At 39.5% G+C, this 23,617-nt stretch overlaps 21 non-coding genes and 7 pseudogenes across 21 annotated transcripts; all 28 read left to right on the forward strand.

Moving 5' to 3' along the window:
* The first annotated feature begins 274 nt into the window (after window positions 1–274).
* On the forward strand, window positions 275–393 carry LOC146013684 (5S ribosomal RNA). The gene has a single exon (XR_014446655.1). It is a non-coding gene; the product is annotated as a 5S ribosomal RNA (ribosomal RNA).
* A 346-nt stretch (window positions 394–739) lies between these two features.
* On the forward strand, window positions 740–858 carry LOC146013685 (5S ribosomal RNA). Its single transcript, XR_014446656.1, has one exon. It is a non-coding gene; the product is annotated as a 5S ribosomal RNA (ribosomal RNA).
* Window positions 859–1,205: 347 nt separating this feature from the next.
* Window positions 1,206–1,324, forward strand: LOC146010445 (5S ribosomal RNA; annotated as a pseudogene).
* Window positions 1,325–1,669: 345 nt separating this feature from the next.
* LOC146013686 (5S ribosomal RNA) lies at window positions 1,670–1,788 on the forward strand. Its single transcript, XR_014446657.1, has one exon. It is a non-coding gene; the product is annotated as a 5S ribosomal RNA (ribosomal RNA).
* Window positions 1,789–2,134: 346 nt separating this feature from the next.
* Window positions 2,135–2,253, forward strand: LOC146013687 (5S ribosomal RNA). Its single transcript, XR_014446658.1, has one exon. It is a non-coding gene; the product is annotated as a 5S ribosomal RNA (ribosomal RNA).
* Window positions 2,254–2,600: 347 nt separating this feature from the next.
* On the forward strand, window positions 2,601–2,719 carry LOC146010446 (5S ribosomal RNA; annotated as a pseudogene).
* A 345-nt stretch (window positions 2,720–3,064) lies between these two features.
* Window positions 3,065–3,183, forward strand: LOC146015781 (5S ribosomal RNA). The gene has a single exon (XR_014448691.1). It is a non-coding gene; the product is annotated as a 5S ribosomal RNA (ribosomal RNA).
* A 345-nt stretch (window positions 3,184–3,528) lies between these two features.
* LOC146010390 (5S ribosomal RNA) lies at window positions 3,529–3,647 on the forward strand (annotated as a pseudogene).
* A 345-nt stretch (window positions 3,648–3,992) lies between these two features.
* Window positions 3,993–4,111, forward strand: LOC146015738 (5S ribosomal RNA). Its single transcript, XR_014448650.1, has one exon. It is a non-coding gene; the product is annotated as a 5S ribosomal RNA (ribosomal RNA).
* Window positions 4,112–4,457: 346 nt separating this feature from the next.
* On the forward strand, window positions 4,458–4,576 carry LOC146014552 (5S ribosomal RNA). Its single transcript, XR_014447502.1, has one exon. It is a non-coding gene; the product is annotated as a 5S ribosomal RNA (ribosomal RNA).
* Window positions 4,577–4,922: 346 nt separating this feature from the next.
* LOC146014688 (5S ribosomal RNA) lies at window positions 4,923–5,041 on the forward strand. Its single transcript, XR_014447634.1, has one exon. It is a non-coding gene; the product is annotated as a 5S ribosomal RNA (ribosomal RNA).
* Window positions 5,042–5,386: 345 nt separating this feature from the next.
* Window positions 5,387–5,505, forward strand: LOC146013688 (5S ribosomal RNA). The gene has a single exon (XR_014446659.1). It is a non-coding gene; the product is annotated as a 5S ribosomal RNA (ribosomal RNA).
* Window positions 5,506–5,851: 346 nt separating this feature from the next.
* On the forward strand, window positions 5,852–5,970 carry LOC146013689 (5S ribosomal RNA). Its single transcript, XR_014446660.1, has one exon. It is a non-coding gene; the product is annotated as a 5S ribosomal RNA (ribosomal RNA).
* Window positions 5,971–6,316: 346 nt separating this feature from the next.
* On the forward strand, window positions 6,317–6,435 carry LOC146014487 (5S ribosomal RNA). Its single transcript, XR_014447439.1, has one exon. It is a non-coding gene; the product is annotated as a 5S ribosomal RNA (ribosomal RNA).
* Window positions 6,436–6,781: 346 nt separating this feature from the next.
* Window positions 6,782–6,900, forward strand: LOC146013690 (5S ribosomal RNA). Its single transcript, XR_014446661.1, has one exon. It is a non-coding gene; the product is annotated as a 5S ribosomal RNA (ribosomal RNA).
* Window positions 6,901–7,247: 347 nt separating this feature from the next.
* Window positions 7,248–7,366, forward strand: LOC146010447 (5S ribosomal RNA; annotated as a pseudogene).
* A 345-nt stretch (window positions 7,367–7,711) lies between these two features.
* Window positions 7,712–7,830, forward strand: LOC146013691 (5S ribosomal RNA). The gene has a single exon (XR_014446662.1). It is a non-coding gene; the product is annotated as a 5S ribosomal RNA (ribosomal RNA).
* A 347-nt stretch (window positions 7,831–8,177) lies between these two features.
* Window positions 8,178–8,296, forward strand: LOC146016700 (5S ribosomal RNA). The gene has a single exon (XR_014449582.1). It is a non-coding gene; the product is annotated as a 5S ribosomal RNA (ribosomal RNA).
* Window positions 8,297–8,643: 347 nt separating this feature from the next.
* Window positions 8,644–8,762, forward strand: LOC146010448 (5S ribosomal RNA; annotated as a pseudogene).
* Window positions 8,763–9,107: 345 nt separating this feature from the next.
* On the forward strand, window positions 9,108–9,226 carry LOC146016558 (5S ribosomal RNA). Its single transcript, XR_014449447.1, has one exon. It is a non-coding gene; the product is annotated as a 5S ribosomal RNA (ribosomal RNA).
* Window positions 9,227–9,571: 345 nt separating this feature from the next.
* On the forward strand, window positions 9,572–9,690 carry LOC146017073 (5S ribosomal RNA). The gene has a single exon (XR_014449947.1). It is a non-coding gene; the product is annotated as a 5S ribosomal RNA (ribosomal RNA).
* A 345-nt stretch (window positions 9,691–10,035) lies between these two features.
* Window positions 10,036–10,154, forward strand: LOC146013692 (5S ribosomal RNA). The gene has a single exon (XR_014446663.1). It is a non-coding gene; the product is annotated as a 5S ribosomal RNA (ribosomal RNA).
* Window positions 10,155–10,499: 345 nt separating this feature from the next.
* On the forward strand, window positions 10,500–10,618 carry LOC146015599 (5S ribosomal RNA). The gene has a single exon (XR_014448516.1). It is a non-coding gene; the product is annotated as a 5S ribosomal RNA (ribosomal RNA).
* Window positions 10,619–10,964: 346 nt separating this feature from the next.
* LOC146010294 (5S ribosomal RNA) lies at window positions 10,965–11,083 on the forward strand. Its single transcript, XR_014444809.1, has one exon. It is a non-coding gene; the product is annotated as a 5S ribosomal RNA (ribosomal RNA).
* Window positions 11,084–11,429: 346 nt separating this feature from the next.
* On the forward strand, window positions 11,430–11,548 carry LOC146010791 (5S ribosomal RNA; annotated as a pseudogene).
* Window positions 11,549–11,893: 345 nt separating this feature from the next.
* LOC146017480 (5S ribosomal RNA) lies at window positions 11,894–12,012 on the forward strand. Its single transcript, XR_014450349.1, has one exon. It is a non-coding gene; the product is annotated as a 5S ribosomal RNA (ribosomal RNA).
* Window positions 12,013–12,357: 345 nt separating this feature from the next.
* Window positions 12,358–12,476, forward strand: LOC146013694 (5S ribosomal RNA). The gene has a single exon (XR_014446665.1). It is a non-coding gene; the product is annotated as a 5S ribosomal RNA (ribosomal RNA).
* Window positions 12,477–12,821: 345 nt separating this feature from the next.
* On the forward strand, window positions 12,822–12,940 carry LOC146011102 (5S ribosomal RNA; annotated as a pseudogene).
* The last annotated feature ends 10,677 nt before the right edge of the window (window positions 12,941–23,617 follow it).

The following is a 23,617-nucleotide window of genomic DNA, read 5'->3' on the forward strand; positions in this document are numbered from 1 at the left end:
GCACAGACATTTGGAAGAGGTCAAACAGACACAATAGCCATCACCTAAAGACTTACCACAATGTTTAGGCTCAATTCCAACTGCTTTTGGCAGCTAAACAGTGTTGAGCCTCTTTTGTAGTTTAATTTAAGACCCCCTGCTAATATCATGTCCTGTAGGTCTTTTTACATTACCAACACATGATTTTTTTCAGTAAGCCAATACAGTTAGGAAACTTTTGTATTAGCTTACCTGGTGATAGAAGTAGAAGAGGGCAAAAAAGTGCTTTTAACTCACCTACAGCCATACCACATTGGATAGGCCCAATCTCGTCTGATCTTGGAAGCTAAGCAGTGTTGGGCCTGGTTAGTACTTGGGTGGGAGACCACATGGGAACACCAGGTGCTGTAGGTTTTTTCACATTACTGGCAAATTGTTTTTATTCTCTAGCTATTTAAATTGGAAACTTTTTCTTTTTATTGCCAGCACAGACATTTGGAAGAGGTCAAACAGACACAATAGCCATCACCTAAAGACTTACCACACTGTTTAGGCCCAATTCCAACTGCTTTTGGCAGCTAAACAGTGTTGAGCCTCTTTAGTAGTTTAATTTAAGACCCCCTGCTAATATCATGTCCTGTAGGTCTTTTTACATTACCAACACATGATTTTTTTTCAGTAAGCCAATACAGTTAGGAAACTTTTTTATTAGCTTACCTGGTGATAGAAGTAGAAGAGGGCAAAAAAGTGCCTGTATCTCACCTACAGCCATACCACATTGGATAGGCCCAATCTCGTCTGATCTTGGAAGCTAAGCAGTGTTGGGCCTGGTTAGTACTTGGGTGGGAGACCACATGGGAACACCAGGTGCTGTAGGTTTTTTCACATTACAGGCAAATTGTTTTTATTCTCTAGCTATTTAAATTGGAAACTTTTTTTCTTTTTATTGCCAGTACAGACATTTGGAAGAGGTCAAACAGACACAATAGCCATCACATAAAGAATTACCACACTGTTTAGGCCCAATTCCAACTGCTTTTGGCAGCTAAACAGTGTTGAGCCTCTTTAGTAGTTTAATTTAAGACCCCCTGCTAATATCATGTCCTGTAGGTCTTTTTACATTACCAACACATGATTTTTTTCAGTAAGCCAATACAGTTAGGAAACTTTTTTATTAGCTTACCTGGTGATAGAAGTAGAAGAGGGCAAAAAAGTGCCTGTATCTCACCTACAGCCATACCACATTGGATAGGCCCAATCTCGTCTGTTCTTGGAAGCTAAGCAGTGTTGGGCCTGGTTAGTAATTGGGTGGGAGACCACATGGGAACACCAGGTGCTGTAGGTTTTTTCACATTACAGGCAAATTGTTTTTATTCTCTAGCTATTTATATTGGAAACTTTTTCTTTTTATTGCCAGCACAGACATTTGGAAGAGGTCAAACAGACACAATAGCCATCACCTAAAGACTTACCACACTGTTTAGGCTCAATTCCAACTGCTTTTGGCAGCTAAACAGTGTTGAGCCTCTTTTGTAGTTTAATTTAAGACCCCCTGCTAATATCATGTCCTGTAGGTCTTTTTACATTACCAACACATGATTTTTTTCAGTAAGCCAATACAGTTAGGAAACTTTTGTATTAGCTTACCTGGTAATAGAAGTAGAAGAGGGCAAAAAAGTGGATTTAACTCACCTACAGCCATACCACATTGGATAGGCCCAATCTCGTCTGATCTTGGAAGCTAAGCAGTGTTGGGCCTGGTTAGTACTTGGGTGGGAGACCACATGGGAACACCAGGTGCTGTAGGTTTTTTCACATTACTGGCAAATTGTTTTTATTCTCTAGCTATTTGAATTGGAAACTTTTTCTTTTTATTGACAGCACAGACATTTGGAAGAGGTCAAACAGACACAATAGCCATCACCTAAAGACTTACCACACTGTTTAGGCCCAATTCCAACTGCTTTTGGCAGCTAAACAGTGTTGAGCCTCTTTAGTAGTTTAATTTAAGACCCCTGCTAATATCATGTCCTGTAGGTCTTTTTACATTACCAACACATGATTTTTTTTTCAGTAAGCCAATACAGTTAGGAAACTTTTTTATTAGCTTACCTGGTGATAGAAGTAGAAGAGGGCAAAAAAGTGCCTGTATCTCACCTACAGCCATACCACATTGGATAGGCCCAATCTCGTCTGATCTTGGAAGCTAAGCAGTGTTGGGCCTGGTTAGTACTTGGGTGGGAGACCACATGGGAACACCAGGTGCTGTAGGTTTTTTCACATTACAGGCAAATTGTTTTTATTCTCTAGCTATTTAAATTGGAAACTTTTTTTCTTTTTATTGCCAGTACAGACATTTGGAAGAGGTCAAACAGACACAATAGCCATCACATAAAGACTTACCACACTGTTTAGGCCCAATTCCAACTGCTTTTGGCAGCTAAACAGTGTTGAGCCTCTTTAGTAGTTTAATTTAAGACCCCCTGCTAATATCATGTCCTGTAGGTCTTTTTACATTACCAACACATGATTTTTTTCAGTAAGTCAATACAGTTAGGAAACTTTTTTATTAGCTTACCTGGTGATAGAAGTAGAAGAGGGCAAAAAAGTGCCTGTATTTCACCTACAGCCATACCACATTGGATAGGCCCAATCTCGTCTGTTCTTGGAAGCTAAGCAGTGTTGGGCCTGGTTAGTAATTGGGTGGGAGACCACATGGGAACACCAGGTGCTGTAGGTTTTTTCACATTACAGGCAAATTGTTTTTATTCTCTAGCTATTTATATTGGAAACTTTTTCTTTTTATTGCCAGCACAGACATTTGGAAGAGGTCTAACAGACACAATAGCCATCACCTAAAGACTTACCACACTGTTTAGGCTCAATTCCAACTGCTTTTGGCAGCTAAACAGTGTTGAGCCTCTTTTGTAGTTTAATTTAAGACCCCCTGCTAATATCATGTCCTGTAGGTCTTTTTACATTACCAACACATGATTTTTTTCAGTAAGCCAATACAGTTAGGAAACTTTTTTATTAGCTTACCTGGTGATAGAAGTAGAAGAGGGCAAAAAAGTGCCTGTATCTCACCTACAGCCATACCACATTGGATAGGCCCAATCTCGTCTGATCTTGGAAGCTAAGCAGTGTTGGTCCTGGTTAGTACTTGGGTGGGAGACCACATGGGAACACCAGGTGCTGTAGGTTTTTTCACATTACAGGCAAATTGTTTTTATTCTCTAGCTATTTAAATTGGAAACTTTTTCTTTTTATTGCCAGTACAGACATTTGGAAGAGGTCAAACAGACACAATAGCCATCACATAAAGACTTACCACACTGTTTAGGCCCAATTCCAACTGCTTTTGGCAGCTAAACAGTGTTGAGCCTCTTTAGTAGTTTAATTTAAGACCCCATGCTAATATCATGTCCTGTAGGTCTTTTTACATTACCAACACATGATTTTTTTCAGTAAGCCAATACAGTTAGGAAACTTTTTTATTAGCTTACCTGGTGATAGAAGTAGAAGAGGGCAAAAAAGTGCCTGTATTTCACCTACAGCCATACCACATTGGATAGGCCCAATCTCGTCTGTTCTTGGAAACTAAGCAGTGTTGGGCCTGGTTAGTAATTGGGTGGGAGACCACATGGGAACACCAGGTGCTGTAGGTTTTTTCACATTACAGGCAAATTGTTTTTATTCTCTAGCTATTTATATTGGAAACTTTTTCTTTTTATTGCCAGCACAGACATTTGGAAGAGGTCAAACAGACACAATAGCCATCACCTATAGACTTACCACACTGTTTAGGCTCAATTCCAACTGCTTTTGGCAGCTAAACAGTGTTGAGCCTCTTTTGTAGTTTAATTTAAGACCCCCTGCTAATATCATGTCCTGTAGGTCTTTTTACATTACCAACACATGATTTTTTTCAGTAAGCCAATACAGTTAGGAAACTTTTGTATTAGCTTACCTGGTGATAGAAGTAGAAGAGGGCAAAAAAGTGGCTTTAACTCACCTACAGCCATACCACATTGGATAGGCCCAATCTCGTCTGCTCTTGGAAGCTAAGCAGTGTTGGGCCTGGTTAGTACTTGGGTGGGAGACCACATGGGAACACCAGGTGCTGTAGGTTTTTTCACATTACTGGCAAATTGTTTTTATTCTCTAGCTATTTAAATAGGAAACTTTATCTTTTTATTGCCAGCACAGACATTTGGAAGAGGTCAAACAGACACAATAGCCATCACCTAAAGACATAGCAAACTGTTTAGGCCCAATTCCAACTGCTTTTGGCAGCTAAACAGTGTTGAGCCTGTTTAGTAGTTTAATTTAAGACCCCCTGCTAATATCATGTCCTGTAGGTCTTTTTACATTACCAACACATGATTTTTTTTAAGTAAGCCAATACAGTTAGGAAACTTTTTTATTAGCTTACCTGGTGATAGAAGTAGAAGAGGGCAAAAAAGTGAATTTAACTCACCTACAGCCATACCACATTGGATAGGCTCAATCTCGTCAGATCTTGGAAGCTAAGCAGTGTTGGGCCTGGTTAGTACTTGGGTGGGAGACCACATGGGAACACCAGGTGCTGTAGGTTTTTTCACATTACAGTCAAATTGTTTTTATTCTCTAGCTATTTAAATTGGAAACTTTTTCTTTTTATTGCCAGTACAGACATTTGGAAGAGGTCAAACAGACACAATAGCCATCACCTAAAGACTTACCACACTGTTTAGGCCCAATTCCAACTGCTTTTGGCAGCTAAACAGTGTTGAGCCTGTTTAGTAGTTTAATTTAAGACCCCCTGCTAATATCATGTCCTGTAGGTCTTTTTACATTACCAACACATGATTTTTTTTAAGTAAGCCAATACAGTTAGGAAACTTTTTTATTAGCTTACCTGGTGATAGAAGTAGAAGAGGGCAAAAAAGTGAATTTAACTCACCTACAGCCATACCACATTGGATAGGCTCAATCTCGTCTGATCTTGGAAGCTAAGCAGTGTTGGGCCTGGTTAGTACTTGGGTGGGAGACCACATGGGAACACCAGGTGCTGTAGGTTTTTTCACATTACTGGCAAATTGTTTTTATTCTCTAGCTATTTATATTGGAAACTTTTTCATTTTATTGCCAGCACAGACATTTGGAAGAGGTCAAACAGACACAATAGCCATCACCTAAAGACTTACCACAATGTTTAGGCTCAATTCCAACTGCTTTTGGCAGCTAAACAGTGTTGAGCCTCTTTTGTAGTTTAATTTAAGACCCCCTGCTAATATCATGTCCTGTAGGTCTTTTTACATTACCAACACATGATTTTTTTCAGTAAGCCAATACAGTTAGGAAACTTTTGTATTAGCTTACCTGGTAATAGAAGTAGAAGAGGGCAAAAAAGTTGATTTAACTCACCTACAGCCATACCACATTGGATAGGCCCAATCTCGTCTGATCTTGGAAGCTAAGCAGTGTTGGGCCTGGTTAGTACTTGGGTGGGAGACCACATGGGAACACCAGGTGCTGTAGGTTTTTTCACATTACTGGCAAATTGTTTTTATTCTCTAGCTATTTAAATTGGAAACTTTTTCTTTTTATTGCCAGCACAGACATTTGGAAGAGGTCAAACAGACACAATAGCCATCACCTAAAGACTTACCACACTGTTTAGGCCCAATTCCAACTGCTTTTGGCAGCTAAACAGTGTTGAGCCTCTTTAGTAGTTTAATTTAAGACCCCCTGCTAATATCATGCCCTGTAGGTCTTTTTACATTACCAACACATGATTTTTTTTCAGTAAGCCAATACAGTTAGGAAACTTTTTTATTAGCTTACCTGGTGATAGAAGTAGAAGAGGGCAAAAAAGTGCCTGTATCTCACCTACAGCCATACCACATTGGATAGGCCCAATCTCGTCTGATCTTGGAAGCTAAGCAGTGTTGGGCCTGGTTAGTACTTGGGTGGGAGACCACATGGGAACACCAGGTGCTGTAGGTTTTTTCACATTACTGGCAAATTGTTTTTATTCTCTAGCTATTTAAATTGGAAACTTTTTTCTTTTTATTGCCAGTACAGACATTTGGAAGAGGTCAAAGAGACACAATAGCCATCACCTAAAGACTTACCACAATGTTTAGGCTCAATTCCAACTGCTTTTGGCAGCTAAACAGTGTTGAGCCTCTTTTGTAGTTTAATTTAAGACCCCCTGCTAATATCATGTCCTGTAGGTCTTTTTACATTACCAACACATGATTTTTTTCAGTAAGCCAATACAGTTAGGAAACTTTTGTATTAGCTTACCTGGTAATAGAAGTAGAAGAGGGCAAAAAAGTGGATTTAACTCACCTACAGCTATACCACATTGGATAGGCCCAATCTCGTCTGATCTTGGAAGCTAAGCAGTGTTGGGCCTGGTTAGTACTTGGGTGGGAGACCACATGGGAACACCAGGTGCTGTAGGTTTTTTCACATTACTGGCAAATTGTTTTTATTCTCTAGCTATTTAAATTGGAAACTTTTTCTTTTTATTGCCAGCACAGACATTTGGAAGAGGTCAAACAGACACAATAGCCATCACCTAAAGACTTACCACACTGTTTAGGCCCAATTCCAACTGCTTTTGGCAGCTAAACAGTGTTGAGCCTCTTAAGTAGTTTAATTTAAGACCCCCTGCTAATATCATGTCCTGTAGGTCTTTTTACATTACCAACACATGATTTTTTTTCAGTAAGCCAATACAGTTAGGAAACTTTTTTATTAGCTTACCTGGTGATAGAAGTAGAAGAGGGCAAAAAAGTGCCTGTATTTCACCTACAGCCATACCACATTGGATAGGCCCAATCTCGTCTGATCTTGGAAGCTAAGCAGTGTTGGGCCTGGTTAGTACTTGGGTGGGAGACCACATGGGAACACCAGGTGCTGTAGGTTTTTTCACATTACAGGCAAATTGTTTTTATTCTCTAGCTATTTAAATTGGAACCTTTTTTTCTTTTTATTGCCAGTACAGACATTTGGAAGAGGTCAAACAGACACAATAGCCATCACATAAAGACTTACCACACTGTTTAGGCCCAATTCCAACTGCTTTTGGCAGCTAAACAGTGTTGAGCCTCTTTAGTAGTTTAATTTAAGACCCCCTGCTAATATCATGTCCTGTAGGTCTTTTTACATTACCAACACATGATTTTTTTCAGTAAGCCAATACAGTTAGGAAACTTTTTTATTAGCTTACCTGGTGATAGAAGTAGAAGAGGGCAAAAAAGTGCCTGTATTTCACCTACAGCCATACCACATTGGATAGGCCCAATCTCGTCTGTTCTTGGAAGCTAAGCAGTGTTGGGCCTGGTTAGTAATTGGGTGGGAGACCACATGGGAACACCAGGTGCTGTAGGTTTTTTCACATTACAGGCAAATTGTTTTTATTCTCTAGCTATTTATATTGGAAACTTTTTCTTTTTATTGCCAGCACAGACATTTGGAAGAGGTCAAACAGACACAATAGCCATCACCTAAAGACTTACCACACTGTTTAGGCTCAATTCCAACTGCTTTTGGCAGCTAAACAGTGTTGAGCCTCTTTTGTAGTTTAATTTAAGACCCCCTGCTAATATCATGTCCTGTAGGTCTTTTTACATTACCAACACATGATTTTTTTCAGTAAGCCAATACAGTTAGGAAACTTTTGTATTAGCTTACCTGGTAATAGAAGTAGAAGAGGGCAAAAAAGTGGATTTAACTCACCTACAGCCATACCACATTGGATAGGCCCAATCTCGTCTGATCTTGGAAGCTAAGCAGTGTTGGGCCTGGTTAGTACTTGGGTGGGAGACCACATGGGAACACCAGGTGCTGTAGGTTTTTTCACATTACTGGCAAATTGTTTTTATTCTCTAGCTATTTAAATTGGAAACTTTTTCTTTTTATTGCCAGCACAGACATTTGGAAGAGGTCAAACAGACACAATAGCCATCACCTAAAGACTTACCACACTGTTTAGGCCCAATTCCAACTGCTTTTGGCAGCTAAACAGTGTTGAGCCTCTTTAGTAGTTTAATTTAAGACCCCCTGCTAATATCATGTCCTGTAGGTCTTTTTACATTACCAACACATGATTTTTTTTTCAGTAAGCCAATACAGTTAGGAAACTTTTTTATTAGCTTACCTGGTGATAGAAGTAGAAGAGGGCAAAAAAGTGCCTGTATCTCACCTACAGCCATACCACATTGGATAGGCCCAATCTCGTCTGATCTTGGAAGCTAAGCAGTGTTGGGCCTGGTTAGTACTTGGGTGGGAGACCACATGGTAACACCAGGTGCTGTAGGTTTTTTCACATTACAGGCAAATTGTTTTTATTCTCTAGCTATTTAAATTGGAAACTTTTTTTCTTTTTATTGCCAGTACAGACATTTGGAAGAGGTCAAACAGACACAATAGCCATCACATAAAGACTTACCACACTGTTTAGGCCCAATTCCAACTGCTTTTGGCAGCTAAACAGTGTTGAGCCTCTTTAGTAGTTTAATTTAAGACCCCCTGCTAATATCATGTCCTGTAGGTCTTTTTACATTACCAACACATGATTTTTTTCAGTAAGCCAATACAGTTAGGAAACTTTTTTATTAGCTTACCTGGTGATAGAAGTAGAAGAGGGCAAAAAAGTGCCTGTATCTCACCTACAGCCATACCACATTGGATAGGCCCAATCTCGTCTGTTCTTGGAAGCTAAGCAGTGTTGGGCCTGGTTAGTAATTGGGTGGGAGACCACATGGGAACACCAGGTGCTGTAGGTTTTTTCACATTACTGGCAAATTGTTTTTATTCTCTAGCTATTTAAATTGGAAACTTTTTCTTTTTATTGCCAGTACAGACATTTGGAAGAGGTCAAACAGACACAATAGCCATCACCTAAAGACTTACCACACTGTTTAGGCTCAATTCCAACTGCTTTTGGCAGCTAAACAGTGTTGAGCCACTTTTGTAGTTTAATTTAAGACCCCCTGCTAATATCATGTCCTGTAGGTCTTTTTACATTACCAACACATGATTTTTTTCAGTAAGCCAATACAGTTAGGAAACTTTTGTATTAGCTTACCTGGTGATAGAAGTAGAAGAGGGCAAAAAAATGCCTGTATCTCACCTACAGCCATACCACATTGGATAGGCCCAATCTCGTCTGATCTTGGAAGCTAAGCAGTGTTGGGCCTGGTTAGTACTTGGGTGGGAGACCACCTGGGAACACCAGGTGCTGTAGGTTTTTTCACATTACCGGCAAATTGTTTTTATTCTCTAGCTATTTATATTGGAAACTTTTTCTTTTTATTGCCAGCACAGACATTTGGAAGAGGTCAAACAGACACACTAGCCATCACCTAAAGACTTACCACACTGTTTAGGCTCAATTCCAACTGCTTTTGGCAGCTAAACAGTGTTGAGCCTCTTTTGTAGTTTAATTTAAGACCCCCTGCTAATATCATGTCCTGTAGGTCTTTTTACATTACCAACACATGATTTTTTTCAGTAAGCCAATACAGTTAGGAAACTTTTTTATTAGCTTACCTTGTGATAGAAGTAGAAGAGGGCAAAAAAGTGCCTGTATCTCACCTACAGCCATACTACATTGGATAGGCCCAATCTCGTCTGATCTTGGAAGCTAAGCAGTGTTGGGCCTAGTTAGTACTTGGGTGGGAGACCACATGGGAACACCAGGTGCTGTAGGTTTTTTCACATTACAGGCAAATTGTTTTTATTCTCTAGCTATTTAAATTGGAAACTTTTTCTTTTTATTGCCAGCACAGACATTTGGAAGAGGTCAAACAGACACAATAGCCATCACCTAAAGACTTACCACACTGTTTAGGCTCAATTCCAACTGCTTTTTGCAGCTAAACAGTGTTGAGCCTCTTTTGTAGTTTAATTTAAGACCCCCTGCTAATATCATGTCCTGTAGGTCTTTTTACATTACCAACACATGATTTTTTTCAGTAAGCCAATACAGTTAGGAAACTTTTGTATTAGCTTACCTGGTGATAGAAGTAGAAGAGGGCAAAAAAGTGCTTGTATCTCACCTACAGCCATACCACATTGGATAGGCCCAATCTCGTCTGATCTTGGAAGCTAAGCAGTGTTGGGCCTGGTTAGTACTTGGGTGGGAGACCACATGGGAACACCAGGTGCTGTAGGTTTTTTCACATTACTGGCAAATTGTTTTTATTCTCTAGCTATTTAAATTGGAAACTTTTTCTTTTTATTGCCAGTACAGACATTTGGAAGAGGTCAAACAGACACAATAGCCATCACCTAAAGACTTACCACACTGTTTAGGCCCAATTCCAACTGCTTTTGGCAGCTAAACAGTGTTGAGCCTCTTTAGTAGTTTAATTTAAGACCCCCTGCTAATATGATGTCCTGTAGGTCTTTTTACATTACCAACACATGATTTTTTTCAGTAAGCCAATACAGTTAGGAAACTTTTTTATTAGCTTACCTGGTGATAGAAGTAGAAGAGGGCAAAAAAGTGCCTGTATCTCACCCACAGCCATACCACATTGGATAGGCCCAATCTCGTCTGATCTTGGAAGCTAAGCAGTGTTGGGCCTGGTTAGTACTTGGGTGGGAGACCACATGGGAACACCAGGTGCTGTAGGTTTTTTCACATTACTGGCAAATTGTTTTTATTCTCTAGCTATTTAAATTGGAAACTTTTTCTTTTTATTGCCAGCACAGACATTTGGAAGAGGTCAAACAGACACAATAGCCATCACATAAAGACTTACCACACTGTTTAGGCTCAATTCCAACTGCTTTTGGCAGCTAAACAGTGTTGAGCCTCTTTTGTAGTTTAATTTAAGACCCCCTGCTAATATCATGTCCTGTAGGTCTTTTTACATTACCAACACATGATTTTTTTTCAGTAAGCCAATACAGTTAGGAAACTTTTTTATTAGCTTACCTGGTGATAGAAGTAGAAGAGGGCAAAAAAGTGCCGGTATCTCTCCTACAGCCATACCACATTGGATAGGCCCAATCTCGTCTGATCTTGGAAGCTAAGCAGTGTTGGGCCTGGTTAGCACTTGGGTGGGAGACCACATGGGAACACCAGGTGCTGTAGGTTTTTTCACATTACAGGCAAATTGTTTTTATTCTCTAGCTATTTAAATTGGAAACTTTTTCTTTTTATTGCCAGTACAGACATTTGGAAGAGGTCAAACAGACACAATAGCCATCACATAAAGACTTAACCACACTGTTTAGGCCCAATTCCAACTGCTTTTGGCAGCTAAACAGTGTTGAGCCTCTTTAGTAGTTTAATTTAAGACCCCCTGCTAATATCATGTCCTGTAGGTCTTTTTACATTACCAACACATGATTTTTTTCAGTAAGCCAATACAGTTAGGAAACTTTTTTATTAGCTTACCTGGTGATAGAAGTAGAAGAGGGCAAAAAAGTGCCTGTATTTCATCTACAGCCATACCACATTGGATAGGCCCAATCTCGTCTGTTCTTGGAAGCTAAGCAGTGTTGGGCCTGGTTAGTAATTGGGTGGGAGACCACATGGGAACACCAGGTGCTGTAGGTTTTTTCACATTACAGGCAAATTGTTTTTATTCTCTAGCTATTTATATTGGAAACTTTTTCTTTTTATTGCCAGCACAGACATTTGGAAGAGGTCAAACAGACACAATAGCCATCACCTATAGACTTACCACACTGTTTAGGCTCAATTCCAACTGCTTTTGGCAGCTAAACAGTGTTGAGCCTCTTTTGTAGTTTAATTTAAGACCCCCTGCTAATATCATGTCCTGTAGGTCTTTTTACATTACCAACACATGATTTTTTTCAGTAAGCCAATACAGTTAGGAAACTTTTGTATTAGCTTACCTGGTGATAGAAGTAGAAGAGGGCAAAAAAGTGGCTTTACCTCACCTACAGCCATACCACATTGGATAGGCCCAATCTCGTCTGATCTTGGAAGCTAAGCAGTGTTGGGCCTGGTTAGTACTTGAGTGGGAGAACACATGGGAACACCAGGTGCTGTAGGTTTTTTCACATTACTGGCAAATTGTTTTTATTCTCTAGCTATTTAAATAGGAAACTTTATCTTTTTATTGCCAGCACAGACATTTGGAAGAGGTCAAACAGACACAATAGCCATCACCTAAAGACATACCAAACTGTTTAGGCCCAATTCCAACTGCTTTTGGCAGTTAAACAGTATTGAGCCTCTTTAGTAGTTTAATTTAAGACCCCCTGCTAATATCATGTCCTGTAGGTCTTTTTACATTACCAACACATGATTTTTTTCAGTAAGCCAATACAGTTAGGAAACTTTTTTATTAGCTTACCTGGTGATAGAAGTAGAAGAGGGCAAAAAAGTGCCTGTATCTCACCTACAGCCATACCACATTGGATAGGCCCAATCTCGTCTGATCTTGGAAGCTAAGCAGTGTTGGGCCTGGTTAGTACTTGGGTGGGAGACCACATGGGAACACCAGGTGCTGTAGGTTTTTTCACATTACTGGCAAATTGTTTTTATTCTCTAGCTATTTAAATTGGAAACTTTTTCTTTTTATTGCCAGCACAGACATTTTGAAGAGGTCAAACAGACACAATAGCCATCACCTAAAGACTTACCACACTGTTTAGGCTCAATTCCAACTGCTTTTGGCAGCTAAACAGTGTTGAGCCTCTTTTGTAGTTTAATTTAAGACCCCCTGCTAATATCATGTCCTGTAGGTCTTTTTACATTACCAACACATGATTTTTTTCAGTAAGCCAATACAGTTAGGAAACTTTTTTATTAGCTTACCTTGTGATAGAAGTAGAAGAGGGCAAAAAAGTGCCTGTATCTCACCTACAGCCATACCACATTGGATAGGCCCAATCTCGTCTGATCTTTGAAGCTAAGCAGTGTTGGGTCTAGTTAGTACTTGGGTGGGAGACCACATGGGAACACCAGGTGCTGTAGGTTTTTTCACATTACAGGCAAATTGTTTTTATTCTCTAGCTATTTAAATTGGAAACTTTTTCTTTTTATTGCCAGCACAGACATTTGGAAGAGGTCAAACAGACACAATAGCCATCACCTAAAGACTTACCACACTGTTTAGGCTCAATTCCAACTGCTTTTTGCAGCTAAACAGTGTTGAGCCTCTTTTGTAGTTTAATTTAAGACCCCCTGCTAATATCATGTCCTGTAGGTCTTTTTACATTACCAACACATGATTTTTTTCAGTAAGCCAATACAGTTAGGAAACTTTTGTATTAGCTTACCTGGTGATAGAAGTAGAAGAGGGCAAAAAAGTGCTTTTAAATTACCTACAGCCATACCACATTGGATAGGCCCAATCTCAGTAGAGAGAAAAAGGTGAATCAGTTAGCAGTGGGATGCACTCCTAGTCCACAATCTAGAATTTATACCCAAAATTGGGTGTATATTTTATTACATAAAATTATTTTTATTTTTATTTTTAAATTTTTATTATTAAACTTTTCAGCTAGCAGGTCATAATGATGTAGTGGTATTCTACAAATAATTTCACAATGATGTGAGACCTTAGAGATAAGTAGCGAAAATATTAAAACAAAGTATAAAGATAAAGAGAAAAAGAAATATTAAAGATTAAAATTCACTCTGTGAATTAGTAGCCAATTGTTATAGTCAAGTTACTGCTTATGATAACAAGTATGCTAGTAACTATATTTTATGCCTGAAGTGTTTACTGTAATGATGAAGTTGGTATTCTTTCTGTCTGTTTTTACGTTTACATATGCGGCTTCGTGCACAGTATTGCTCTTCTGTCAGTTATATTTGATAACTCAATAACTATGTATTGTTCACGTGCGTGCTGTGATCAAAAACAATCAGAAACATGCATGCGAGGCAGTCCTCAGATTGGATCTACCTTAGCACCACTAATGATTGTTGCATAAGCAGGTGGTTTGGCGTCCACATGAGGCAATTTAGGGATTCAATCCCCTCGGGTCTGAGTGGCACGTGTTACAGGGATACACATATCAGTGCATACGACCACATAATTTATTTCCAGGAGTCTCTTTGTCTAGGTGGATTTGTGACCATGAATGTATACGGATGGGATCGTCCCTCACACAGTATTAGATGGTTAATATCTATTCGCAGCTTAGCGTATGTGTCGGGCGATTTATGTGTCAGGTCTGAGTTGTTGCACTAGGTGCTACTGATCTGTGACCTTCTAATCATATAGGATGATCCTGGGATTGGATTAATCCAGACAGATTATAAACCACACTTTACCAATTTATTGGCTGTTATACAATTGTGGTCTGCTCCTAATTAGGCATATAACCATATAGTTTAATTGTCAGGAGCCTCTCTGTCTGAATATGTTATGATACTGAATATGTAGGGAAGGGATCGTCCTTCTCACATTAATCCGTGTTTTTTGTGTACATATTCACAGCTTGGCGTGTTTATGGAACGGTCTCTGCGTCAGATCTGAGTTATTGCACTGCGTGCTTTTGATCTGTCACCTTCCATCCACACGGGCGTGCGGACACTGCATTATCAGAAAAGCATTCACTTGTACTGTACTTGCGGCAGCTCATTAGTACCAAGGAGCACAAGCCGTACAGCAACAACGAGTATACAGTGCTGCTGGCCGCACGCAGGGAGATCCTAGTACGGGACTGCTCTGTGTGCCTGTCAGACAGCGTACAACTGATGTTCTCAAATAAACACGTTATGCTCTAGTAAATGTTAAAGATCTGAGAACATTAGGCTATTGGAGTTTTATGTGTGGATGCCAATCGGCAGATATAAGTCATTACCTAATACAAAGCTCCCAGCAACCAATTATATGATTTTATATCAAAGTATGTATACCTGTTGCATAAGAACTAACCCTCTCCACGCTGACTGTGTTTCCGGAAGGTAGACTCAGACGAATATTTTTATCTAGAACTGACGGGAACTTAGAAAAGAACATCAGCTGAAGGGGCGTTATATTGTGCTCTGATTTATTGAAATCGCTGCCATCCATTGATTGGACCAGCACAGGACTGGTAGACCTACAACGGTGACCATATCACCACCTAAAGCACTCACCCAAGAGTGTACTCCTACATTTTCACATGTAATCAAGGTTTAAAAAAGCATATCGATCTTGGTGTACTACCCCTGAAGAAGTCCCTAGGGGACGAAACGCGTAGGGTCTTTCATATGATCATGCTACACCTGTGATTGAAGTCTTACACTGAACCACGAAATTGATTGTAAAACGATTTCAAGACTTGTACATTTTAAATTGTTTTATTGTAAAAAATAAATTTTCTGTATTTTTACAAATTGTGGACTGGTGAAACCACCCCTTGAGCGCACCTCTATATCTTCCTTTCCTATTCTACACATTAGACTCCCACTAGCGGCGGGGTCTTTAGAGTAGTGCTGCTCACTTACAAGCGCAGGACGGGGCCACAACCCCTCTTTCTTCAAGAACTAATCACAGTGCACAAATTTAGTGCCTATGGGACTGAACTCACAAATCGCCCCATGAGGACGCTAGGCTACTCATATTTATGAGAAAAAATTACTATTTTCTCTTTTGTCTTTGATGTAGTGCGCACACTTAGGCCTGACAGACCCAATCCCAGGATTGCATGGTGTGGATGCCCCAGATTACTCCACACTATATCATCTGTGTACAGGAGAACACGATCATGAAGGGACACACCACAATACTCAGGAGCAACCCACATATATATAACAGCCAGTAAACTGGTAAATTGGGGACTATAATTTGTCTAGGTGAATCCAACTCTAAAAATTGCCCCATGTGGATGGAAGGTGACAGATCAAAAGCACGCAGTGCAATAACTCAGATCTGACGCAGAGACCGTTCCATAAACACGCCAAGCTGTGAATATGTACACAAAAAACACGGATTAATGTGAGAAGGACGATCCCTTCCCTACATATTCAGTATCATAACATATTCAGACAGAGAGGCTCCTGACAATTAAACTATATGGTTATATGCCTAATTAGGAGCAGACCACAATTGTATAACAGCCAATAAATTGGTAAAGTGTGGTTTATAATCTGTCTGGATTAATCCAATCCCAGGATCATCCTATATGATTAGAAGGTCACAGATCAGTAGCACCTAGTGCAACAACTCAGACCTGACACATAAATCGCCCGACACATACGCTAAGCTGCGAATAGATATTAACCATCTAATACTGTGTGAGGGACGATCCCATCCGTATACATTCATGGTCACAAATCCACCTAGACAAAGAGACTCCTGGAAATAAATTACGTGGTCATATGCACTGATATGTGTATCCCTGTAACACGTGCCACTCAGACCCGAGGGGATTGAATCCCTAAATTGCCTCATGTGGACGCCAAACCACCTGCTTATGCAACAATCATTAGTGGTGCTAAGGTAGATCCAATCTGAGGACTGCCTCGCATGCATGTTTCTGATTGTTTTTGATCACAGCACGCACGTGAACAATACATAGTTATTGAGTTATCAAATATAACTGACAGAAGAGCAATACTGTGCACGAAGCCGCATATGTAAACGTAAAAACAGACAGAAAGAATACCAACTTCATCATTACAGTAAACACTTCAGGCATAAAATATAGTTACTAGCATACTTGTTATCATAAGCAGTAACTTGACTATCACAATTGGCTACTAATTCACAGAGTGAATTTTAATCTTTAATATTTCTTTTTCTCTTTATCTTTATACTTTGTTTTAATATTTTCGCTACTTATCTCTAAGGTCTCACATCATTGTGAAATTATTTGTAGAATACCACTACATCATTATGACCTGCTAGCTGAAAAGTTTAATAATAAAAATTTAAAAATAAAAATAAAAATAATTTTATGTAATAAAATATACACCCAATTTTGGGTATAAATTCTAGATTGTGGACTAGGAGTGCATCCCACTGCTAACTGATTCACCTTTTTCTCTCTACTGTTACTGTATACTTCTGAATCAGGGGATGAGCACCCTTACTTGCCAGGAAAAGTATTTTATAAAATTTCCAGCATAAAAGAGCATATTTTTCCACTTTTAATACATCACTTATCAATATCTTTATGGTGCGGGTCTTCCCACCCCTTCTCTTCGCGCATTAATTTAAGAGTGATAACATCACTCGATTCCAGACCCAGCACATAATGCAAATAGTGCATACCTGCACCTAAGTCAATAACACGAACAGTGCTTCATTGCACCCAAGCATACTCTTCATTCTGTTAGCAGGATCATTTCTGACTAAGTGCCTACCCCTGTCAACATGAGTAATTTCAGCCTCAGTCAAGAGCTCGGGAATAGAAGGGAGAGATGGAATGATACATCGGGTAGTCTCTTTGGAGACAACCAACCAATGATCCAGGATAATCACTGGAGTACGGATTTAACCAATTTAAAAAATTTACTATACAAACAAACAAAGGCACATTGGAATAAGGTGACCTTTGAAAATTACTTGAAATTTGATATGACACCAAGAGGGCTGAGACCCAAGCTATTCCCATCCTTTGAATTGGATGAAGATCTCAGGAAAGAATGGGAGACGGTCCTCTTAAAGTGTTCTAAAGAATGTATAGGGATCCTAATAAAACATGACACAAGGAACCTAGAAAAGTACACGGTGGAAATTGAGAAAATTAGTGAAAAACTTAAATCGTCTGAGAAAGAAGAGGATTTTCAGAAAATGTATAGTAAATATAAGGATGACCTTGACAGATTTGAGAAAATGATCCTAGAAAGAAAAAGGTCCAAATTCAATAGAGACAAGGGGGACTACACCCAAAATACTGTCTACAAATGGAACATCAGACAGAAGCGAAGAGATCCTGATAACTCTTTTAATATCAGTACCTCAGAGGTAGAATCTTCAGAAGGAGAAGAACTGAATCTGGCCTCATCTAATAAATGGCAGAGGGCCCGTTTTTTAGGACAGGGCACATCCCGAGAGGGAGATCGAGGTCCAGAAAATACAAGAAGATCCGAAGAGGAGGGAAGAAACACAAAGAAAAGAGAGAGAAGGGACTGGGAAAGATACCCACAACGAAACAGACGACAAGCCAAAAGGTACTAGGCAAAGAGGAGTTACAAATCATTAATCTTACACAAAGAACTCTCACAGAATCACAAACCAGTGTCCTATCAAAAGGATTAAGCTTCTCACCAGACCACCAAATGGATAGGTTCACGGTTGAAAAAGACGTTCACCTCTATGCCAGAAAGTTACTCCTAAGAAAGCTATTCACCAAAAGGGACCAAGATGGAGATTTAACACAAGGCCCAAATAGCTTTACAGAAGAGGATGAACGAATTCTAAAAATCCTAGAGGACCTAGAAGCAGAGAGAGAGGACAATGAAGAATTGGATACCCTAAACTTAAAACCACTAAAGAAAAAATCAACTTTCACTCCCAATACACAAATTTGTCCACAAGTGCATATCTTTACGGAACTGGTCTCCAAGGATTTGGATAAATTACTGCAGAATAAACAACACAAAAGCTGCAATAACATCAGCAGAGAGGAACAGGTAGCTCTTAGAGAGATGCAAACTTGGGAGGATACAGTATTCAAATCATCCGATAAGGGGGGCAATATTGTCCTATGGGACAAGGAGCTCTACCTTAAAGAAGCAAATCGCCAATTACTGGACACGACCACGTATAAAAGATTAATTTTTAACCCAACGGCTAACTTCCTAAAACAATATGAAAGAATGATCAAAACTGCGTATGACAAAGGAACCATTTCCAAAACCGAAATGGAATACCTAGAGGTTGCCAATCCGAAAATGGCAACCTTTTATATGCTTCCCAAAATCCACAAAAACAGAAATAACCCATCAGGAAGACCAATAATTTCGGGGATCTCAAACTTAACAGAAAGAGCCAGTACCTTTGTAGACCACCATTTAAGAAGCTTTGTAGTCGAATTACCCTCTTATATCAGAGACTCTATGGACATTCTGAGGAAATTAGAAGGGGTACATGTCCTGGAAAACACATTACTCTGTACGCTGGACGTTGAATCGTTATATACGAGCATCAGCCACGAGAGGGGGATCACAGCCACAGAATACTTCCTCAGAATGAGAAAATTTGAGGAAATAGATGAATTTGTACTAAACCTTTTGGAATTTGTCCTAACCCACAATTGTTTCACGTTTGATGACAGGTACTATCTGCAGGTCCGTGGGACTGCAATGGGCAGTACCTGTGCCCCGACGTATGCCAACATATATCTTGGCTGGTGGGAAAAGGAGTGGGTTTTTAAAACCGAAAATGAGAGATATACCAACTGCATAGTTGGTTGGTACAGGTTCATAGATGATATCCTAATAATATGGGAAGGAAGCATGGACCTACTCAAAGAGATGATCAACATCCTAAATACCAATACATTAAATCTGAAACTTACCTCCTGCATCAGCAACGCAGAAATCACCTTCCTCGACCTAAAAATACAAAAAACAGACGAAAATAGATTAATAACTGATATTTTCCGCAAGACTACAGCAACCAACAGTATCTTACATGAAACCAGTTCGCACTTTCCAGCAACATTGAGAGGTATCCCTAAAGGGGAGTACATACGTCTGAGACGCAACTGCTCAGAGGATAGCACATTCGAACTAAGGGCTAAGGAACTAAGAGAAAGACTCCTACTAAGGGGATACAGTAATAAACTACTGAAACAGGCATACCTAACAGCTAAAAAATTGCCTAGGAGTACATTACTCACACCAAAGGTGAAAAAAAGTACTGACTCCACCCCCAGATTTATCAGCACGTATTGCACTGATTGGAAAGAAATAAATCAGATCTTAGCCAAACATCAACACATACTGACCACAGATGAAGATCTCAAAAACACCATTGGGGATCGCATCCAAAGTAGTTGGAGAAGATCACCCAATCTAAGGAACCAACTAACAAGGAGTCACTTCACACGCAAAAGAAAGAAGACACCTGTGACGGTAGGCTGCTACAAGTGTGGCAGATGTAAAGCCTGCGAGTATGTATGCAATACCAAAGAAATGAAGAACAGATACGATCAGACCATGAAGATAAAGGACTTCATCAACTGTGAATCACTGGGAGTAATATACTGTTTGATATGCCCTTGCGAACAAAAATACATAGGAATGACAAAAAGACCGTGGAAGAAAAGAATTCTGGAACATGTGGGGAATATTAAAAATGCAGAGAAAGACTGGGAGAAAATGAAGAAAATCACAAGTGTGGCGAGGCACTTTAGGAAGTACCATCAAAGTAACCCCAAAGGTCTGAGGGCCATCGCTTTGGAGAAGATAACACTGGGAATCAGAGGGGGAGACATTACACTGGAACTTCTGAAAAAGGAATCCAGATACATCTTCCTCATGGATAGTCTCAGACCACATGGTCTGAACGAAGAAATTCATTATTCTGCCTACCTCTGAAAGGAATGAATGTATACACCACTCTCCGGAATAAATCTATGATTAATCTCGGGAAGAACGAGATCTCACATGGTGACCGGTCAGTTGCAAATCTCCGGAATAACCCCAACCTTCTCTGCATAAGACCCACTCCCATCAAGGTCAAATATCAAGCTACTGGAAACCTGTGACAACAATGCCAGTACACTAATATCTCAAATCACATTGATCAAACCCACATCTGTCCATATAGCAAAAATAGCTAGAAAGGAACCACCATTAGATGTCATACTTTACATTCCTGGTTCATAATCCCACTGATATCTACTGCCCATCGAATGGGACACAAATTACTGATCTGTTCAGATATAAGAACAAGGCAGTCCAATTATGAGACATAACCATTGGACATGCCCAAGATAGAGCATTGTAAGAAGTCATATAATCAATACAAACGTGCTGTGTTAATGGTAATAATTCCTTAAAATATCTGATTTCTGTATTACAGCACGGGTCCAGTTGTAGAAACTGTGTCCAAAGTTTTTTCATATCACTATTTGCACAAACATCTGGATCACTCTCCAGCTGTTCTGCTACAATTGAATGTAGCATCTAAACAGACACACAATATATATAAACACCCAACACGATAATGATAGATATTCACTTTTTCAACAATCAATTAATTTTCCTTTTATTAAAATTAATAATTTATGTGATTTTATTACTATTTCATCACTGCACAGCGCACAGTTAATTTATTAATTTCGTTTTGCACACTTTTATTTGTTTTTGCACAAACCTTGTTTTTCTTTATACACATCACACCAGCGGCAGCAATGTAATCATTCCCAACACAGTCTTAAATAATGACACTAATAACTAACAATACTATACACAGTACAGTGTAATCTAATAATAAAACTAGGGATTACGGAACGGACCAGCAATGACAGCAATTCTTTAATAAACTATTACCAGTGGGATATCTTATACAAAAGCAGGCATCCAACAGCGACCATATAACTACACCACTTTAAATAAATAAGTGGCGAAATAACTTGGTATACAATGTTGCTATTTTTGACAGATGTCACCCAGTACTAAATACAAAACTCCATACACATTCCCCTACAATTCCATTGATAACAAGTGGCCAATGAACACACTAGAGTCAGTTTGAAAAAGCAAAAAACGGACCATCATTGGCCCAAAGTAAAAAACGCCCATATGAGGCTGATCCCTTAAATACCACCAATCATGAGGGGGTCAGGCACTTAGGTGATAGCCTTGAAAAAGCTACACAGCGAAATGCGCATTGGCAACCCTCCTCTGTGCAATTTGTAGCAATATAGCCTGTTTAATAATTGAAATGTCTGTTTGTTAAAAATTTCATGTGTTATGTTAGCTTAGCGATTCCTATGTGATTAGCGCTTAGGCGCAACAGTAGACACCGGCTAAAGGGATTACATCCCTAGCGACAGGCGTCCACAGTAGAAGTGAATGTCTCTGCCCTAACGGGCGTGCGGACACTGCATTATCAGAAAAGCATTCACTTGTACTGTACTTGCGGCAGCTCATTAGTACCAAGGAGCACAAGCCGTACAGCAACAACGAGTATACAGTGCTGCTGGCCGCACGCAGGGAGATCCTAGTACGGGACTGCTCTGTGTGCCTGTCAGACAGCGTACAACTGATGTTCTCAAATAAACACGTTATGCTCTAGTAAATGTTAAAGATCTGAGAACATTAGGCTATTGGAGTTTTATGTGTGGATGCCAATCGGCAGATATAAATCATTACCTAATACAAAGCTCCCAGCAACCAATTATATGATTTTATATCAAAGTATGTATACCTGTTGCATAAGAACTAATCACAGTGCACAAATTTAGTGCCTATGGGACTGAACTCACAAATCGCCCCATGAGGACGCTAGGCTACTCATATTTATGAGAAAAAATTACTATTTTCTCTTTTGTCTTTGATGTAGTGCGCACACTTAGGCCTGACAGACCCAATCCCAGGATTGCATGGTGTGGATGCCCCAGATTACTCCACACTATATCATCTGTGTACAGGAGAACACGATCATGAAGGGACACACCACAATACTCAGGAGCAACCCACATATATATAACAGCCAGTAAACTGGTAAATTGGGGACTATAATTTGTCTAGGTGAATCCAACTCTAAAAATTGCCCCATGTGGATGGAAGGTGACAGATCAAAAGCACGCAGTGCAATAACTCAGATCTGACGCAGAGACCGTTCCATAAACACGCCAAGCTGTGAATATGTACACAAAAAACACGGATTAATGTGAGAAGGACGATCCCTTCCCTACATATTCAGTATCATAACATATTCAGACAGAGAGGCTCCTGACAATTAAACTATATGGTTATATGCCTAATTAGGAGCAGACCACAATTGTATAACAGCCAATAAATTGGTAAAGTGTGGTTTATAATCTGTCTGGATTAATCCAATCCCAGGATCATCCTATATGATTAGAAGGTCACAGATCAGTAGCACCTAGTGCAACAACTCAGACCTGACACATAAATCGCCCGACACATACGCTAAGCTGCGAATAGATATTAACCATCTAATACTGTGTGAGGGACGATCCCATCCGTATACATTCATGGTCACAAATCCACCTAGACAAAGAGACTCCTGGAAATAAATTATGTGGTCGTATGCACTGATATGTGTATCCCTGTAACACGTGCCACTCAGACCCGAGGGGATTGAATCCCTAAATTGCCTCATGTGGACGCCAAACCACCTGCTTATGCAACAATCATTAGTGGTGCTAAGGTAGATCCAATCTGAGGACTGCCTCGCATGCATGTTTCTGATTGTTTTTGATCACAGCACGCACGTGAACAATACATAGTTATTGAGTTATCAAATATAACTGACAGAAGAGCAATACTGTGCACGAAGCCGCATATGTAAACGTAAAAACAGACAGAAAGAATACCAACTTCATCATTACAGTAAACACTTCAGGCATAAAATATAGTTACTAGCATACTTGTTATCATAAGCAGTAACTTGACTATCACAATTGGCTACTAATTCACAGAGTGAATTTTAATCTTTAATATTTCTTTTTCTCTTTATCTTTATACTTTGTTTTAATATTTTCGCTACTTATCTCTAAGGTCTCACATCAT

Source organism: Crinia signifera, chromosome 6, assembly GCF_055691185.1.
Source record: "Crinia signifera chromosome 6, ASM5569118v1, whole genome shotgun sequence".
NCBI classification, from domain to species: Eukaryota; Metazoa; Chordata; class Amphibia; order Anura; family Myobatrachidae; genus Crinia; species Crinia signifera.